The sequence below is a fragment of the Cupressus sempervirens genome, chromosome 4 (assembly GCF_028749045.1).
Source record: "Cupressus sempervirens isolate cs-2001-9-10 chromosome 4, ASM2874904v1, whole genome shotgun sequence".
Classification (NCBI taxonomy): Eukaryota; Viridiplantae; Streptophyta; class Pinopsida; order Cupressales; family Cupressaceae; genus Cupressus; species Cupressus sempervirens.
In genome coordinates, this window is record NC_143121.1 from 214,146,556 (window position 1) to 214,168,804 (window position 22,249).

Sequence of the window (22,249 nt, forward strand, 5' to 3'; positions counted from 1 at the left end):
CACTTTTTGTCAAGCCTCTGGCTCTGCCATTCAATGGCATAAAACGCTTTGTTACCGACAGTCTTTCTTGCCAGCTCCACCTTGGTGCAGCCAGTTTCAATGAAAATGGGTTACTCATGGAGAAATCTTCTACTTTCTTGGCGTTCCCTTTTCTTTCCAGGCTTCCCCTATGGAACTTTGGAATGTTGTGCTTGCAAAGATTAGCGAAAGGCTTGATTATTGGATCACTAAGCCGCTTTCTCTTGCTGGTAAATTCCAAATTTGTTCTAAGATTCTAGCTGCCAGCCATGTATACTATTCTTCCTGTTGGGCTCCCTCCAAAGCTTCTTATGTCAAGCTAGAATGTTTGCTCAGAGATTTTCTTTGGGCCTCTGGTTCTAACCATCATGGTTTTCACAGAGTTGCTTGGGATTTCTGTTGTCTCCCAAGGAAATCTGGGGGTCTCGGCCTGCTTTCCACTCGGAACCATGGCCTTGCCCTCTGTGCTAAATGAATTATCAGAGCTATTTCTGGAGATGAAACCTGGAAGATACTAGTAAGGCATTGCATTTCTTTTGGCTTCCCTATTAATAGACCAACGTGGAAGGGGATTGGTTTCCAGAACCTTCTCACTATGCGTGAACTAGTGGTCATACAGGGCTCTTTTGTTATAAAGAGCATCTGGAAAACTTGGAAAGCTATTAAACCTTAGCTTCATTGGGCTGGTGATGAGTTTCGCAATGGGCTATCCTTAAATCAACAGAACATTTGGTGGTCTCCCCTATTTGCCATCCATGGCACTCCTCTTGCCAAGACTCAAGGTGCCAGTGCTTTGCGTTTCTTTAAATGTGGCATCCATACTACCAAGGATATCTTTTCAAGAGTCACCATGAATTTCAGGTCATGGGAGGATATGCAAGTTTAGTACTGCCTTGTTAGTTCCGATCGCCAGACTTTTGACCTTCTGTTGTCTTCCATCTTTGTGCACTTAGTTCATAAAGTGGGGATTTAGTCTGTTTGTCCTTGGTGGCATGATTGGAAGTGGTATCCTGCCACTCCATTTGCCAATTATAAGCCCAACATGGGGTACAGATGGCTTTCGCCCCACCTTCCAATGGTGGACACACTTAATCAACAGTGGCATTTGCAATCTTCGCTTTCTCAATAGAGAAAACATTTTGACATCATTTGGAGTGCCATTACTAAACCTAAGATTGCCCACTTTGCTTGGTGCCTTGCCTTCCAAGTTCTTCCCCTGGGGCCTTGGCTCAAGCACATTGGGCTTCTTGATCTCAGATGCCCCTTCTGTGGTCAACCTAAGTCCTTTTTGCATATTTTTTAGTTTTTCAAGATTGCTCAGAATTATTGGCACTAGATTCATGATTTTTTCAAGCCTTTCAGGCCCAAACCTTTTTCATGTCATATGATCTTGCTGGGTGATTCCCCCAGAATTCCTCGAAAGTTCTCCTAGATTTGGCATACCTTCAGGATGGAAATTTTGTTTTCTCTATGAAAAGATAGGAATGCAATTTTATTCACTCACAGTTTTTTGGATGTTAACATTGCAATGTACACTAAGGCATGCATTTGTAACAATGTCATTATGCAGATACAGGTGCAAGCTAATAAAGTTTCCCTGGAAGTTGCGCACTTACAAGAATTGTTAAATTATTGGGGCAATGCTCCTTGCACCATTGCCAGAGTGCCTCCGGATGCCTCGGTCGATGCCTCTTCGTTTCGCGGTCACCATTCCTGACTCTAGTCCTCTGGCCACCATTCACACACGCCGTGCCCCCAGGGTCCCCGCCACCACTCTCGCAGCGGTGGGCATGGCGGTTGGAGGCACTGCTCCACTTCCCCACCACATGGTGGTTCTGGCTAGTCCCCGACTCCTCCCCCTGGGCGGGCTTCTGGACGGTCCCCGGCTCCTCCCCTTGGACAGGTGCACTCTGGCAAGTTTCCTCGGTTGGCCTTGGCAATTTCTCCTTCGTAACCAGACAAGAAGGATGCTAAGACTACGACTACCCCAGATCCTGCTGATGCTGCTGATGGCTGAACTGTTCCCAGTCTGCCCCACAATCCTACTAATGCGTGGGGATTTCATGATAAAGATGATCCTCCCTCTGTTGGCACTGCCTTGGTAGCTTAAAAGTTTTTTTTTTTGATGAATAGTTAATAGTTTTTGGCTGAGGCCATGTTGTTTTTTCTGGCTTCGGTCATCTGAACTCATTCGCGGGGTGATCCTATATCCCCCAGCCCCTTTTTGTGAATTGTAATCTTAGTAAATTTTATTAATTGAAAAGGACTATTCATCAAAGAAAAAGATATGAAACATATATTTTATGTAATTTATAGGTGAGAAAGAATCTTTTTTTGACCTTAGCTTGCATAATGATGTTATTTTTGAGTCTATTAGGCAAGTTGTTTGAAGACATATTTAGAATGCTGGATGTACTTCTTTGTTTTCAAACAATTATTTCCAGGAAAGTGATATCTTATTCTTGTAATCTGATATAGTTTTTCAGGTGGATATAAATAGTTAAATAATGATGATTCAAAATTTCACTAGATTGATGATAGTATTATAGATGATGCCTCTGCACTCTATATTCATTTGAGGGTAGTCTTTGAGATTCTCATTCCTTATTATAGCATATAAAGAAAGGGTCTTTCGGGTCAAAGTTGTTAGTATGCTATATTGGGCCAATTAATTCATCCTTGTGATTTTGGCATCTCTCTTCATCTTGCTTTTGTGCACTATGGGTATAAAAACAAATACAATTGAACCCACATTATATCATGCAAGGACTCAAAGATTCCATTAAAATGTACAATGATGACAAGGAAGAAGATAAACAAATGAATGACAAAGAAAATAGTAAAAAATTATTTTATACTAATGATGATCAAGGAATGAATTTCAAGGATTTCAAGAATGTAATATCCAACAAGGATCTTATTATCGAAGTGGAACATGGTGAAACTAATAGGATTGATTCCTTCAACGGTTGTAGAAACCTCTAAACAACTTTATTTACATTTTTTCTAATGTAGCTTCCTTTATTGTCAAATAAAATAAGTATTTTATTTTTTGTAAGGTTTTTCACATAAAAAAATATGATTATATTGTAAATATGTATCATACTTGTATCTATTTATCATACTCTTTATAGTTCACAATTTTTGTGGAGAAAGAGTCTTGAATTATTGACTAAATTTATTTATATTAGATCTATAACAGTTTGTTTATCTAATATATCTATTAAAATAATCTTATGAAAATGAAATTTGTTAATTTTGAAAGACATTAAACCTAAATAGAATATAAAAGTAATGCATTAACTAAATTAAAATTCATGTTTGATTGATGATTGTGAAAAACCAATGAATATGGTCATGCATTTTGGAAGAAAACTGAATGTGCAAGTTTATCGATAGTTAAAACAATTAAGAACATTAAAAACCATTTGGAAAAAATAAAAATTAATTTAAACAATATGAAAAGAAAATGATTTCCTTTTTAAAGTATTAAGAATATTCTGCTATAACCTTATCATTGGTGAATATAGGGTTATGAATAGTTAACTTGTGGCTATCTTAATCCTTAATTAAGTCATGCTATTATTATTATATTATTATTTAGGTAGGTAGGTCGGCCTAAGTGTTAGATAGGGTTGTGTCTATACAACATAAGCATAATTAGGTATATATATAGGAGGCTGTGAGTCTTATTTCAGGATCATATTATGAAGTGTGTTCTCATTGAAGATATTTGGAGCTTGTCCCCTCGAAGTTGCCTATTACTCTTAGTTATTATCAAGTATTTTTATAATATTAAATATTATCTCTTCCATTGTGCAAGTTTTCTTGTTACAAGTGGTATTAGAGCATGATCTTGGCACCATCGAGGCTAGATTTTTTCTCAACATCAGAGGTGATTTTGGAAAGAGCACAACTTTTAGATTTTAGCGAGTTTCTTAAATATTTTAAAATACTTTTTGAAGACCATATGAAAGAAGCTATAGTCCAAATTTCAAAGGAATTGGAGAAAATTTGTAAAAAATATTATAGAATTACTATTTCTATACAATTTGTTGAGATCTACAAATGTCTCACCTGCTTTTGAATTGGAGTATAACTTGTATAGAGTTTTTAAATACACAATAGAGGAGCCTACATTTCAAAGCATGAAGAAATTGAAGCAAAAATAAGTAATTTATTAGAAAATTAGGAAATTCTCTCTTAAGGGAGCAAATTTTCTAATTTTTTGGATTTTTTCTAAGGGTATCTTGGCCCTAGTAAGCTACAGTATTAAAAAAAATTTAGATAATTTACATTTCATTTTTATGAATTATTTAAAAAATATTGGTTTCCATCATGATGGGGCCTCCAACAAGAGGAAAAAAGAATGCTACCACATAGAGGAAATCCTTTGATAAGGATTAGGGAACAACATAGGATAGTAATCCCAATGACGAAATAAGTTTGTTCAAGGAAGATTTTAAGATGGATATTTGTGACCTATGAGGAGATATATCAGATATATGAAGCATGTTAAGAACCTATATGAATGAACCAAGGAAGGAGTCTCAAGAAATTAGGGTGAAACCTTCAAGTCAACTAATAATGACACAAATTTTAATACTCCTATGGGATCTAGGAATTTTTTTCCAAAGGTGGATATGCACAAGTTTGATAATAAGAATCCTCTAACATTGATAAACCAAATGGAGATTTTTTTTGAAGTACATCAAACCCCATATGGACAAAAGGTCACGATGGCTTCCTTATATCTAGAACCAAATAAATTCATTTGGTATCTTTGGTTTTGTACTGATTAGAGGAAAAAGGGTCTCAATATATCATGATCAATTTTTAAAGAACTCCAAGCATAATATAGAAATAGTGTGATTGACAACTTAATTAGCTTGCTTATTAAGCTTCAACAAACAAGATCAGTTAAGGATTATATTAAAAAATTCCAAAATCTATCCGTAAGAGTGGATACAATTATAGAGGAGAACTTGAATGATTTGTTCTTGGGTGGTCTCAAGGATCACATTCAACATGAGATATGCATGTTTAGTCCGTTCTTAGTAAGAAGGGTAGAGGAGCATTTCTTGATTCCTAGAAAGAAAGGGGCTAATGTGACAAGAGAAAAAAGGATATTCAACACCTTCTCTTCCTCAACCTACTAGGTTGACTCCACAACAAATTGAAAAGATAAAAAGGGTTATGTTTCAATTGTGATAGTAAATACAGTTGAGGACATAAATGTAGTGAAAATAAATTATTATATATTGAATGTCCAAGTGAGGAAGAAGATGATGAACCCATATTAGAGGAGGATAGGGATTTAAGTGAAGAATCAAATGATTGTCAACTAATCATTTCTTTTAATGCACTTTTAGGTTTTAGTGCACCACAAATTCTCAAGGTAGTGGGTTTCTTAAAGAAGAATAATGTAGCAGTGTTGATCGACTCAGGTAGTACTCATAATTTCATCAAAAACAAGTTGGAAACTCTTCTAAATTTTTTTACTTATCCAACCCTAGAGTTTAAGGTTTTGATTGTAGATGAGGGTACAATTAGTTCTTCAAGGAAGTGTCATAGCATCAAATTATCCATGGGAGATTATCAACTTGATACCTCGATGTATGCAATATCCATGGGTGTAGTGGATATGGTTTTGGGAGTAAATGGCTTCCTACATTGGGAACAATTGAGATGATCTTCCAAGAACTATTCATGAGATTTTAATCAAAAGGAAAGGTAGTGGAGCTAAGGGGGTTGAAGGAAAAATCTCCATAGATGGTAAGCTCTCATCAAATGAAAAACTTTCTTAAGAAAGGAGTGGATAGATTTGTAACCTAGATATGTTCATTAAAATTATCTCAATCTAATGCTCTTACTCATCTATATTTACAAGCAATAATTGATCATCAATCAGTGATTCTTGGAGATATGCCTAAAGAACTTCCTCCTAAGAGGGATCATGACCTTGCCATACAACCGGTTCCAAGGAGCTAGCCAAAAAATATCAGGCCTTATAGGTACCCACATATACAGAAAAGAGTGATAGCGATGGAAATTTGTTTTGAGGGAATGATAGAGGTAGGAACTATCAGGCATAGCTAAATTGCTTACTCCTTGCCTATGGTGATGGTGCATAAGAAGGATGAAACTTGGTGCATGTGTCTAGATTATATAGTTCTCAAAAAGTACACCATTAAAGATAAGTTTCCTATAACATTCATTGATAATTTTCTAGATGAATTAAATGGAGCTATGTATTTTACCAAGTTAGATCTTAGATTGGGTTATCACCAAATTCAAATTAAGGAGGAAGATATTTGTAAGATAATATTTCAAAATAATGAGGGTCATTATGAATTTTTTTATGTCAATTAGTCTTACCAATGCACCATCTACATTCCAAAGTTTGATGAAATCCATTTTTAAGAAGTTCTTGAGAAAGTTTGTGTTAGTGTTCTTTGATGATATATTGATTTATAACAATACTTGGAAAGAACATTTGTAGCATGTAGATCAAGCATTAAAATTACTCAAAGTGTTGGTGTTTGAAAACGTTACCCATTTCCAATTACCCTGATGAGAACAAGATGCATCTAGGGGCAGCTAACTCCCATTATCAACACATCCATTCAGACACCAGGCCAACTATAAGGCATGACCCTTCTTCTACTTCAGGCTCTGCAAAACCTAGGCGGGTAGACCTGTAGATTCTTTATATGGTACCAGTTGTCAAAGCATACACTGAATCTATTATGAAGCAGATAAAAAAACCCTAAATCTTCTACACTCAACCAAGAATCATAAACATGAAATAGCTAAGAACATAACTCATGAAACTGGCAAGCTAAGTGCGGGTTAACATTGAATAGCTTTCAACATAAAAGGGAAAATTGATTTAATATGTTGACAACAGCAAGACCCAAGTATGAACAACAGAACTTAATGATCCTATCTCTGACCAGTGCCTTATCTATTGGGCAATTAAATGAATCATAACCATACATCTCCTGGAAACCTCAAACGTATCTCTACATTAAGATCCCTGATCTATCTTTCACCTTGTGAATAGACATCTGCTACAGAATGAATCTCATACTCAGAAAATCCTATCATGAAATCTGCAAACCCTGTGACAAATATCAAGCAATTACATGGTTCTTTGTTCCATAAGCAAGACATTTTAACCACATACATTTCAAAATGTAATGCAACCTAATTCATGCTCTTTGATCACAAATTAGAAGAAATAACAGAGCCATAATCAGGAGACAAGATTCAAACTGAACTTCAAACTTTTGTTGCACTTTATTTGTTTTCCTTGAAATCAAATACATGAAATGTACAGAAAATAACTCGTAGATCACCTAACAGAAAAGAACTATCTGCCTAAAACTTAAAATGCTGTTCAATACAAGAAGAAATGCTGAAGAATGGTCTCTCAGTGCCAAAACTGGAACCCCTTCAATGGAAGCAAGAAAGAAAGATATAGTAGAGAAAGAATTCCCAGATCTATTCTAAAGATGACAAGTGTCCACTTGAAATTCAATCCTCTGTAACTGAATAACTTCTTCCTTCCATCTCCCATTCTGATTTGATTTTGTTTCATCATTAATCTGTAACAAACTTTGCAAAATATCTTTGCCTAATGATGAAAACCCTTTACTTGCAAAAATATCTGATTTCCCATGAAAAAGCCAGTGAAAATGAGTTTTTACTGAGTAAATCAGAACAAATTCGACCCTAACTGCAATTCCATTTCCTTCTACTGATATCCAGGTCACTATCTTGACAAAAAACAAATCTGAACTTCCTGGTATGAATATGGTTGCACTTTAGATACCTGATAGAAAATATCGTGTAGCTCAAACTGACTGATACCTGTGCAAAAGCCGAATCTAGAATCGGAAATTTTGTCTTCTCCCAATTCCGACGATATATAACATCGCCTATTTTGCCTCCAGGAAACCCCAAAAAAAATCATTTCGAAAATGACTCTTCTGACTGAAAGTTACACCTGCCATTTGATTTTTTATAAAATTTGAAAAATTCTGAAGTATAAACTTAAAAAAATGTCCCATTTGATTTTAAAACTTGACGTGGGCATTTTTAACAAAAAATAATAATAAAATATTATTATTTTTAACTCCACAAATTTTCTTGACCCTTTGAATTCGTGGTCAACCTTGGTTTGACCGGTGCCATGTGTCACTTGCTGATTGGTCTGCCTGATTTGCACCATCCGCCACGTGTCATCACTCCATCGATCCTCGCCATTTCGCCATGGTTATCAAGCGAGCAACTTCCCTCGGCGTCATAGCGACAGCCGCAGGATTGTCCACGTGTCAACATCTTCTCACCCTGATCCACATCACCATTTTTCCGACAGCGTATTCGTTCAAAATGTTTGTCTCTTACCACCTTAAGCAACCGGGTCCCACAACACAGCACACGGCTTCCAAAAGAGCCTCTCTTTAACACACTTAAACAATGCGCAAAGAATTAGATTTAAACAACTAAAACTACTGCCACCCACCCAATGTGGGATAAAGCATTTTGAAATATTTCGCCCTGTAAACACCCTTTTCCTAGCATAGATACTCTCTAATTTGCATTGTGGCTGCCTTCGTATGCCAAAAAAAAAAATCAATCATCACTACATCACCAGGATCAGCCTGTAGACCACTGCAAACCAAAGTAATATCATCTGCCATAATCGTATCGATGTATTGATGATGCTATTGGATCTCCACAGTTGGATCATCAAAAACAAATGTCCCTTTTGCCAATTTAGCAAGACTTTAAAACCTTTGATGGATGCTAAATCACAACCTTGGGTGCTCTCGTATTGAAATCTGACTGCAGGGAGCCGTTAGAGATAAGACGACTGGGCAGGTTTTACATGCATTTGCGGAATGTATGGACAGGAACCAGCAGAAGACTTGCATGTGTTGGCATCAATTTATTTCAAAAACACCTTTTATTGTCTAACATAGGGCTTCCATTATTTGATGTTGATTTCTCACAAGACTACCGACTTCCCTTGTAAAAAATGTAAATGGGTTTGAAAAGTGGCGCTGGCTCTCTTATATCCCTTGTTGCTAATTTCAACGCTCCTCTATCTTGAAGCTGTGAGTTCTCTGCACATTGGCGTCTTTTAAAATTCAGTCAACAGCATATTAATTCTGAAGAAATCACCATCGCAACCAAGACCAGTAAAGAGTACGTTGACAAGCTCTAAATCAAGATGGACGCCGTTATTTTTAACAAAATGAACAAGCTCCCTATTGCATGCTGTGGAGCTGCCTTTTATGTGGCGTGGGGTTTCCTTTTTAATCAGCGCCCTTGGACATTGGGCGTGAGTGCTCCTTAAGTGCGGGCTACTTCCTTTTACATATCGCTGCCTCTACAGCTTGGCTCAGTGTGGAGAGTCTGTTTCAAATCAAAACATTGGTCTCTGCATTTTCATAGCCGAAACCTCCTCCTTTAACTGGCCAACCCCCTTTGGAAAACATGGGCACTTTAACTTATTCTAGCAGCTCTTTCTTTTCATTTCCCTACTGCTTTTAATGAAGACGGGTCCTCCATCTTTATACACTGCCATTTACTCCACAGCTGCCTACTCTGCCTTCTTTAGTGTGGACCTCAAAATTATGAAAGAACCTTTAACTCTGAGCATTATAAGCTCCAATATCACTGACTTTTCTTTTGAATAGCATAATCTGAAGGCATATAATGATGCAAACTTGAAAGCAAGTTCACTAGAATCTATAGTAGGGTTGCCCCATCTGTAAAAATTGCTCTTATATTCTCAACTGGATAATTAATCAATGAACTTAAGTTGCATGGCTCTTTAAACCCTTTCTCACTGGCTGAGATAAATCCTGAAGGTATTGCTTGTCCAACCATTCAAACAACTGATATATCAAATTGATCTTCTGAACGCCTGATACTAACTCAAATCAAATTTGATCATAGACAATCAAATTTAAAAGCTCATTTAAACTCTCTTTTGCAGACTGTCAATTTGGTGTTCGGAGGTCTATTAACTGCCTTTAGAAATTGACCCGAACACCTAATCAGGATCTAAAAGCTGACACACTGATTCTTTTCTCTACATACTTCTACCCTGTCAGATCTCGTCTCATGACGAATTCCTAGTCAAAAGATATTCGCTATTAAAGTTGATCTTTTAGAATTGCCTGCAAGCAAACATGTTAGAAAACACTAAACTGGCTTTGGATTCAGCTCGAAAAATTGGGTAAACTGACACTTGGGAAGACGAAAATTGGGGCATTGGTTCTCTGTCATGAGGAAAATGCACTTCTGTAATTTGGGCTCATGAAGAATCACGGGGCGCAAATGGCGATCAGTCAAAGTTGGCTACCTGGATTTTGCAGATTGGAAACACTGACTGAAAGTGATTTTTGCGAATGGAATTGATTAGGAAAAGTGTGCAAATTGATTCTTCATGACTTAAGAACTAGCATACTTCAAGGATTTCTAGGACACAACACAATGGTACAATCCATTTAGGCTAGCCAATCACACGATCAAAGTTATAACATGCCGAACAGGGGTACGGATCAATCTGAATACCATAGCCGTAACAAAACAATGCAAACTGGGTTTTTGATCATGTTAGCAAACTGATCAAATGGATTCATCAAGGGCTGAAACTTGAAACATGACAAGTATCTGACATCTAAAATGCAACGCAAAAGGAATTTCAACATTTGGGTCAACTGGTCAAAAGTTACAACATGTCAAACAGGGCTTCCCAGAATTATGTGTAAAGTGCATCAGCATGAAAACAGTAACTGACCAACTTTGAGAGATTCAAAACTTAGTCAAACGGACTCGAAATGACTCGAAATCTGAAACATAGGTTTTTGGATATGGATATTAGGTACTCTCAAAGTGGCGAGTTATGATACAATTTTGGACAAAAGATATTCAGGTTCAAACACAACCTCCTGTCGCTGTTTGACACTAGGGCAGAATTGCAAATTTGACAAATGCTTGAAACAGGACTAGGCCAAAAGACTCAGAAAGTCAATCTAACTTTACGAAATTCTTAGGCATGCTGAATGAAAAGTGCTAGAAGCATAAAACACCTCATATGGTTCGAAGGTACAGCCGAGTACAATCTCATTTAAAAGCACTTATAGGGCTAATTTTTCTCAACAGGGTTCAAAATTGACCATGCAATTTTTAGCGCCAACACAAAGATCACCAACTTCACATGAAAGATTAAAGGTGGACCTTAAAAAAGTTAAGGCTATCATGGAATGGCCTATTCCAAACACCATTAAGAAGTTGAGGAGTTTTGTGGGATTGAAAGGGTACTATACAAGATTTGCAAAGAATTATGGTCATATAGCAGCACCATTGACCACTATATTGAAGAAGGATTCTTTTCATTAGAATTAATCTACTAATGTAGTATTTGAGCAATTGAAGGAGGGTATGTGTACAACTCCAATACTTGTATCTCTAAACTTGTGATACTTTTGGAAAGGGGATAGGAGCAATTCGCATGCAAGAAGGTCAAGGAATTTATTTTGAGATTCATTAATTTAAAGGTAAAAAATAGCTCAAATCTATTTATGAGAAGGAAATGGTAGCAATCCTTCACACATTTAAATAGTGGAGACCTTATTTAATGGGTTGACACTTCAAGGTTAAGATAGATCATGATAGTAAAAAATATTTTTTGGAACAAAGACTATCTTCGGAAGAGAAAAAAAAATGGGTCATTAAGATGTTAGGATATGACTTTGAGATTATATATAAGAAAGGGAAGGAAAATATTGTGGCTGATGAACTTTCCGAGAAGGATGAAAAATATGAATCCTTATTGTGCACCCTTTCAATATTACAATCAAATTGGGTGCAAGAAGCCAAAGCAAAGTGGCAAAATGATGTTGCAACAAGTAATCTCATCCAACAAGTAAAAAGTGATCCTAGTAGTTTAGATAATTTTTGTTTAAAAGGAGATATTCTTTGGTATAAAAATCACTTGTATCTCTAAAAGAAGTCCACTCTTAAACACAAGATTCTCATAGAGCTACATGAGTCCCCAGCTAGTGGTCATTTAGGATTTTTGAAGACATATCATCGGGTCAAGAAATATTCTTTTTTGCAAGGGCTAAAAGGTGATATTCAAAAATTATGGTTGAATTTTTGGTTTGTCAAAGAAATAAGGAGCAGGCAATTAAGACACTAGGTCTCTTGCAGCCATTATCTATTCCTAGCTAGTGTTGGGAAGAAGTATCCATGGACTTCATCATAGGACTTCCCAAATCTAAAGATTATAATGTCATCATGGTAGTAGTTGATCACCTCACTGAATATGCACATTTCATTACATTATCACATTTTTTTATAGAAACTACAGTGGAAAAAGTTTTCTTGGAGAATATCCAAAAGCTACATGGTACGCCTAAGGTTATTTTAAGTGATCACGATCCTATCCTTACTAGTCACATTTGGAAAGATTTATTCTCATGATTGGGTACTCAATTGGCTCATATTTTTTCATACCATCCTCAATTAGATGGGTAAAATAAGGTTGTTAATAAATGTTTGGAAGGTTATCTACGTTGTTTCACTTTAGAGAAACAATCTCAATGGGTAGATTGGCTACCTCTTGTAGAATGATGGTACAATACTTCTTTTCATAGCTCATAAAAAATGTCTCCATTTTTGGCACTTTATGGATATCATCCTCCTTCCATCACATCATCATTAAAGGTGTCACAAAGATTTTATGTAGTAGAGGACCAGTTGCTTCATCAACAATAGGTACTTCTAGGACTCAAGAAGAATTTAGTCATGACACAAAATCGAATCAAATAATAGGTGGACCAATATCAAAAGAAATTTTGAAGTTGGGGATTAGGTTTTCTTTAGATTTGAAGCCTTCTAAAAACTCTCAATGAAGTAAATAAAAAGAATAATAAGTTGTCTCCATGATATTATGGACCATACCAAATCATGCAAAAGATTCGTAGTGTTTCCTACAAGCTAGAGTTGCCACGAGCAACAAAGATTCATCTATTTTTTCATGTTTCTTATATCAAGAAGGTGGTTGGGTAGAATAATCCCACTCAAATAGTACTACTAGATCTTGATGAGGAAGGAAGAATAATTTTGGAACCAGAGTGCATTCTTCAAACATGCACAAAGAAGCTAAGGAATAGAATCCTCACCTAGAATCTCATGCAATGGAAGAATTTACTAGTTCAAGAGGCCACATGGGAGGGTGAGGAGTTCATTCAAAAGAATCCACACTGGTTAGCATTGAGGAAAATGCATCTTTGAAGAGAGGGGGCATGCTACACCCTTAATATTGGTGTATATAGGGTTTACAAATAGTCAACTTGTGGCTATCTTAATCCTTAATTAAGTCATGTTATCATTATTATATTATTATTTAGGTATCTAGATCAGCCTAGGTGTTATATAGGATTGTGTCTATTCAACCTAAGCATAATTAGTTAAATATAAGAGGTTGTGGGTCTTATTTCAAGATCATATTCTAAAGAGATATTTGGAGGTTGCCCCCTCAAAGTGGCCTATTACTATCAGTTAAATTATCAAGTATTTTTTATAATAATTCATATTATTTCTTCATTGTGCAAGTTATTTCTTTACATATTCTATGTAGTCTATCTGATATAAGTTGTGCAAATAACATGTGAAGCTACAACTCCTTAGGAGAAATATTTCACATTATGAAACATAAAAGAAAAAACATTTGTACAAAATTAAAAGATGTGCTCAAAATAATTAAAACTAGTGGTTGTGCTTTTTTTGTAGAAAAAAAGGATTGAGAGATCATTTTTTTTTTTTGTAATAATGATATGTAGTTTCCATATTTTATTTGTGGATATATGATTGTTGAGAGTGGAATTATCATTGGTTATGTTTGACATTAATGTTTAGTGATTTATGTTGACATATTTATTTATTATATAGATAATTTATTACTGTTCAATTCAGAGAATGCTTTAGTGGTGATAAATTTTAGTTCACCTATGCTTGTGATCAATATGGGTGGATATTAAAATTGTATACATTCTATATTTTTCATCACTTATGGTTGTGAGAAATTTTGGTTGAGCTATACATATTATGATGCAAACTTTCTATTTCTAGTATTTACTAGTAAACTATCTTCAACAGTGCTCCAATATTTCATTTGGGAAGTTTTGGTGGTGCAAGTTACACTCTCTAATTCAAGATACTTTTTGCAAAAATATATTCTTATGTTCTTGCAGATTTTCTTGAGGATTATTTGCATGTAAGTCTATTTGTTCATTCGATAAAGAAAATGAATCTATTTCTTGAAAGTCTCAATCAAGAAATATATTATTTTAATTATTTACTTATTTTTTAGAGTATTATCAAGTTGATAAATTATTATAAGAGTTATATATGTGGTCTAGCTAACACATATGGTACTGTGAAGTTATTGATTTGAGTAGATATAAGAGAAAAGATCTTAGTAGAATAGATATAGTTGTGATTCAAAAGAAATGCATTGGCATAGTTGATACTTTTAATCTTTTCATCTTAGTTAATTTTTATCTATCATAAATTGATATTTCCCTTTTGATTTATTTCCCTAATTTTAATTGGATTATTGCCCATGTAGGTTTGTTTCCCTTGTTGTAATAGAGAACTAATCTTGAGGTGCATGTCTGAATACATGCATGTATTTCAAACTATACCTTTAACTTGGTTTAATATTTTTTAGTACATAATATTGTGGATTTGATTCCCATTGAGATTATTCCCTCAACTAGATTTTTCTAGATAATAAAGTATTGGTGTTGCATTTTACAGTGTATTTTTATTTAACCTATAGTATATGTGTTAAATTTGATTAGTAATAGTTTACTATTTTAATCTTCTCTCATCTCATTCACATCCCCCAAGTTGCTGTGGTGCATTTTTATTCTTAAAAATTGGTATCAAAGCTAGTGGTCCTCATTTTGAAGCTTAACTGCTTAAGGAGATCTATAATGGCCTTTAAGAATAGTATGAAGATTGATGGAACTAACTATGAACTTTGGAAAGGAAGGGTGATTGCACACTTTATTTGCATGGGTATATTCAAAGGATCCCCACTGAATCCCAAATCTTGAGGAAGAAGATGAAATATAAATGAAGAAATTGTATTCTAATATGATGGCTAAGGAATCCCTACTCAATGCCTTAATTGATACTTAATATATTGATGTGATGGAACATGATATTGTTCATAAAGTTTAGATGAAATTAAAATCACTTATGACTAGAAAAGAAATTCTACAAGAAATCTTATAAATAATAAAAGGAAAGTTGGAATCTATGAGAATTATTGAAATTATGATGTAGCTTAAATTGGAGATGTTGTTCAACTACTGAACTTTTTTACACTTCATAATATTGGTTTGAAGTTATATATAATGTACTTGGCCAACAACAATAGTCACCTTAATCAGAATATTTGAATAACTTGGTGTGTTTGGGTGAAGTAAATGATGAGGCCTGATATTTTTTAAATTAAAAAGAAGCCGAAAATGGGGTCTGACCTTGAAACAAAATGTTGTAAAAAAATTATAGATATAGTAAATATTTAACCTACCCCATTTTTTAATTTTGAAAACCCCCGAAACTAGAGTATCCTAATGTCTAACCATAAAAAAACCCATAACCATAAGCATAATGGTTGGTGCAAGAAGTTGGGTTTCACTTTTGGCCAAAAAATGAAAGTGTTTTTCTTGTTTTTAGATTTTCTTGTCAAATGATGGTAAAATTTGAGGCACTTATAATTTGAATATCATAAAATTTTGGTAATAGAAATAAAAGTGATTAGAGTCTACTTTTTGAATATTTAATTTATTTGAATACTTATATGACATTTTTTTTTTGTTTTGTATCGAACTTTAAAAGTCACGTTTTCAAAATGTCGGTTTAGGACCATACTTGCTTATGTACGAGCACCATAATTTGACACTATACTAAATGAATATTTGTGAATCATTTTAAAATAAGTTACCCATCATGACACAGATTTATGAGAATAATTTACCTTAATTTTAAATTAAAAATTTCATTAATTTTTAATTGACGATTAAGATAATTTCTAAAACCTCTCATGTATAGACACCACAATTTAATAAAAGTCTAACTTCTTTGAATATTTTTTAACTTCAAAAGAATTGTTTGTAGATTGCTGATATGTAAATTAATTTACGAAATATCAAAAATTAAAAGAGGTTTTAAAGTTTTAGTGAATCTCACTATTTTATGTTTAGGTGACACTTTGGATTAATAAAAAATGCAAAAATAGAAAATAAACTCATAACACTATAAAATTTAAATTTCTAAAATTAGAATAGTAAAATATGTAATGGGTCTTCTTTTTGTCAAAAAATATAAAAATTAATATAGTGCTTGAATTGTTGAATAATTTCCTTAGTTAAATTTTGATAGATAAAGGCATAAGCTTGGTCCCACCAAGCTTGTACCAGGCCTTTTCCCAAGGAAAAAATTGATGTGAGTGGGAAATTCATGCCCATGGATTTAGAATTGGGTACAGAACTGATAGTTCAAAAATTAGGTGCCTGATTGTTATTTAGACATTGTAAGAATTAGGCACCCAACAGTTTAAAGTATTGAGTACCCGATTATAAAATTGTGTGCTCTATTATTTAAAAATTGGGTGCCCAATTTATAAATGGGGCACCTGATTCATCCATAGCCTTAAGGTCCCAAAAATTGACCCACAAAATATCAAGCAATCATTCCAATCATTGTTTGACAGTCCCAAGCTGCAATAACAATTTTTTGTTATATTATCTACTTTCTTTTTATCTTTTGCATTTTGTGAGCTCTGATTGATTTGAATTCAAATTTGGTGTAAACATGGGATCAAAACAATGAAGAAAGAAGAAAATAAGAGTTTTGATAGATGAGGAGATTGCAACAAATTGAGAGAAGGAAGCACAATGTCAACAAGAGAGAAGATAAAGAATTAGAGAGTTGAGCAATGTTGGGTCTTCAATTTCAAATATTGTTTTAGAAGATGAGGACATTGAGGATACCACAATGGATGAAGAAGCTAAAGAAGAGAACCCAGTTTGAGATTCAACTGCTCATTCTAATCAAACATTCAATACAAGTGTGTTTCCAAACCTTCGAGTTTATTCTCATGATGAAATTGGTGATTTTGTTGAAGAAGGTTACAATTTAAATGATTTAGGTTTTTTTCATGAGAATATATTGTCAAATGATCATGCACAACAAACTACAATGGAAATGCAAGCCATAAAAGAAATACAAAGAAAAAAGAAAATTAGATTCAAATTCCAAATAAAATTGAAATTGAAATGCCAATTGAAAACCAAAATTATATTAATGTAGACATGCAAACACCGAGTACTAAAGAAACATGTTTGAATGATACTAAAGTGCATGAACATTTCCATTTTTATAATGATTTGCTAGATAATATTCATGGATTGGTTTCATGGAGACAAATTAGGACACATGCTAATAGATTATATAGATAATATTTTTATAATAAGACATTTGGGTTTCAATGTCAATTGATGTTTCAACTAATTAAAATGTCTAAAATGCAAAAAGTAATGAAAATGTAAGGAATGTATGCAGAGCCCAAGATTAAAAGTTGTATCGATTGTTGCTAGTGTCTTAAATGTTATCAGAAAGAGAAGTCACTCTAAAGATAAGAATGTAGCATGATGCGAAATAATAACAACTTTAGTTCAAAAATCAACTTCTGAAAAAAATATTGATTAGTAACATAAGTTGATATTTTAATGCGAGTCATAAAACTTTAGAAAGATTTATAAAGATAAGGGTTAACTATAAATGTGATCCAACAAATAGTTTGTTGAATTGTAGTTGAAGACTCTTGAGATCTGATATGAAATTTACTAGTGAAGTCAAAAGTTTGGTTGAAAGTTTTTTGCATGATAATACTAGTATATCACCTGATTCAAGAGATGTTATTAAATTGAGAGTTGGCAAGAAAATACGTGATCCACATCCTAAAAACCTTTAGGATATGACTCAAACATACTTGTTCAAAAAGGAAAGAAAGATGATAAGGTGTAAACTATTACCATGAGTCAAATATCTTTTGAAAAGTGTAAACCACGATGTGTAAAGATTAACAAGGAAAGAGTCATATGTTTTTGTAAAATTCATGTTAAATTTCATTACCATTATGATGTATTTCAATCTATAAATAGAACCATGTGTAGTAAATAAATGTTGCAGAAATATGGTATAAAAATACCACCTCAAATTATAAAGGGTTTCATATTAGTTTTTTTCTGTAATCCACCCAATGAGAAATATTTTTTTTCTGCATATCTTTCTAGTACATGTGACATGTGTGGCAATCTTGCTTTGTCAGATGAATGTTCACATGAAATTCTTTGACTACTTTTGGAAAACAATTAGTTGATGTAAAAAGAATCAAAACTATTGAATATCCATTTAAGCATGGGAATATTTGAAGAAGGTGTGATTTAGTTACATATAAAGTTAGCTATCATGCATTTAAATGGAGGAGTTCAAGATTGTGATCATACCAAATTATGTTAAATTATCTCAATATGCTAAATGACATGATGGACAATTTTGCATATGTACTTAAATAAGTTTCCAATTGGTACTATACTTTGAGTTGTTGACTTTTTTAAGAACTACACACTTACACCCCAAGATGAAGTATAGGCACAATATTACAATTCAATGCAAGTAGATTTTTTTTTTCATATAGGTTATAGGCATGCACTTCATAGTACAAAAGAGGATCAAAAAATATCTAGAGAGTACCATTTCTATATGAGTGATAATAAACTCCATTCATCTAAGTTTTTCCAATACTACTTTGAGGTCTTTTATGATAATTTAAGAAAGACAAATTCAATCACACAAAATCTAATATGGTCAGATAATTGTATAGGACAATCCAAGAATGATAAAATTTTCTATTGGTTGAGTGGGACACATAGGCAAGCTAATATCCAACTTATGTGGAGTTTTCTTGAGGATGGACATGGTAAAGGAGAACATGATGGTGTTGGTGCATGTGTGAAGAGAGCCCTTTTCCAAGAGAAATTGAAATTTGAGCTAAAAGAAAAATTAAAAAATGCACATGCCATTATGGAATGGTGTATCAAATATTTATAGATAGGATGAAGTTAGAACTCTGAATTTTGTGTTTCTTCTACCTAGTTTGAAGAGAAGAACATCCTTTCAAAATATGACAGTAAGACAATTAGTAGGTAAGATAAATGACATTCATTTAGGAGTTCGATTCTAACACTTGGACTATATGGACTAGGGAGCTTTCTTTTTTTGTTAGTTTTGTCTTGCAGATGAATTGGAAGAATGTGAGAATATAGAATGGTTTGAAGATTTGCAACAAAAATCATTAGCACCTACACACATAGATTGAAGATGATATAATAAATAAAGGCACAAATTTTATGTTTGCATAAGAAGACTATGGTCATATTCTAGACCTCATACAACCTAGCATGTACAATTTAATTAAATTTGTTATGATTGGTATTAAATTTATATTATTTATTTATGTAGATGTCATTAATAATAATCAAGTACATGCAAGTGTACATTATGTTATCTCGTAGGACATGTTTATGTTTCTATTGCACCTGATGATAATGATGAACATGATGAGTATCGACCAGCTAGATGTGTGGAACCTAAGAAAAAATTGAAATGTCATCAAGGAGATGATGATGGTTTTGAGTATCCAATTGGGTGTATCATTGTAGCTGGCACCTCACTACATAGTATACCAAACAAGCATAAATGGTTTACCAATATTTGAAGACTACCTTAGAAAAGAATATTTTACACTATTCTCATTTGGTTGTGGCAACACATGTTAAATTAGAAAGATACAAAGGGAGACCTGCTAATAAGGTACTATGGACAATTTCAATGAAAGAGCATGAGGCAATCATAGATGCATTGAGAAAGAGAGAGGATGCAGATGGTACACTAGGAAGACTATAGAATAAAAACATGTAAGGTTTTTCATTATTCTGCTATTTTTATGTATGTACTTATATAAGTTAAATGTATGAATGTGTTGTCAATAGAAAATTAGAGAACTTATATACATCTTATTTAGGTCTGAAGTACAACTTTTGCAAATTTAAATATTTTTGGTGAATTCAACACCATCTTGTGGAATTACACATAGTGAGTGTGCATTAAACATATTTGCATTATATGGACAGGTCTTATAAATTTATGATTTTACTAACATTTCAACAAAAGTGTTTGTTTTATTTTTTAGCAACTCATTCGAAGAAATGTGTTCAACCAATTTTTTATTTCAATTGAAACATGTTTTGAACATTTAAAAACATGAGTTCACTTCTATTTATGGCCTTCATATTGCATTACATATATATGACTTCACTTATTTTTTAAAAAAAATATATGAGTTCAGTTGTGTAAAATATAGTTCACTTCTATTTATGTCCTATATATTCTTTAAGTACATATATATATGACTTCACTTGTGTTAAATATACGACTTCACTAGATTTTTAAATTGATGACTTTAGTTGTGCAAAATACAAGAGTTCCCTTCTATTTGAAAGTCATTGGTGTGCACTTGATATTAAATTATTTGTCAATTAGTAATGACCTATATTTTTTCATTAATTTGACATTCAAACATACTTAAATTAATGTTCCTACATTTAATTAAAATTATTTATTATTGTTCATATCATATACTTAAAAAATGTGTCATAACATGAATAAAATGTGTCACAATAAACAAAACATGCCATACTTACAACATGATAAGAAAAGATGATATCATACACTAGCATCATAACAAGTCATGAAAAAATATAATACATTCTAATATGTGATAACATGATATATGAAGTAAAAAAATATATAATACATATAACTATCCTAATACAAAATGTATCATAATAAAAAAAATGTATCATTTAAATACAATGTAAAGGTACAAAAATACCTAATCTATCTAATCTACAGTCCTCATTACTCCATACAAAGAGGACTGACTTGGATCATCCTATGTAACACGATGTCTCTAATCAGGTTGGTTGTCATGTGTGACATCTTATGTGGCATCATGAGAAGACAACATGTACATGCTTAATTGAAATGGGTTTCAAAAGCTATGTTGCAAATAAAATTAAATATTTTGTAGCTATTTATAATATTACAATGTGAGATAGGTGTCCCACTATAAGAGGAGGAGGTGCACTATCATAGCTACCAAATGTGGTAGTGGTCAAGTCTTGTAAGAGAATACATACATTTTAAAATTTTGATAAAGATCATAATGGGCTATGTATAAATAACAATACTAACCTCAAAGGATGATGTATGTACCTCCATTTGGCTTAGTCCTATATTCCCATAGACACTCATGTCGACATCCTTTTGAAATCATGGATACATAAACCTTGAGTCAAAATTGTATATACATGAATCAAAAAGTACATAAATAAAAAAGTACATAATTTACACTACAATTTTTTAAAATAAAAGCATATATACCATACTTGAGTACTAGCCAATGTCATAGATGAGTCTAAAGATATGCTTCTACCATAAAGATCACCTAATCTAATGGCCTAGAATTAAATACATAATGATGAATCAGAATTATAGATATAAGTTATTAAGCATACATATGCAACAAAACAATCTTGAAAAAGTGCATATAGTTAGCATTTGAGGTTAAGCCTCACCACTAGAAGCATTGACATGCCTAAGCACTGACATGCCTAAAATGGCCAAAATGTGAAGGACTTGAAAATAGGATATACTTAGGTCTAGATGGAATACTATCATCCATCCCTTATTCATAAAACCAACATACATTATTATACATGAATCAAGGTTGAAGATAAGTTAATAACAATGTGTACATAAAAATAGTAAAAAGTATTTTTCTTAAAAAGTTCATGCTACAGGTATTTGAGACTATGCCTCACTAGTGGATGGATAAGGACCTATAGAAGTATCTAAGTGTGTAACTGATTAAAATCACTATAAAGACAAAAAAATAATAATACATTATCACATGTTATTAAATTCAAGTAGTATAATTCAAAGTGCATACCGTATGATGGATGCCAATGTCTAAAGGTCTCAAAAAAAGACTATACTATCTCCT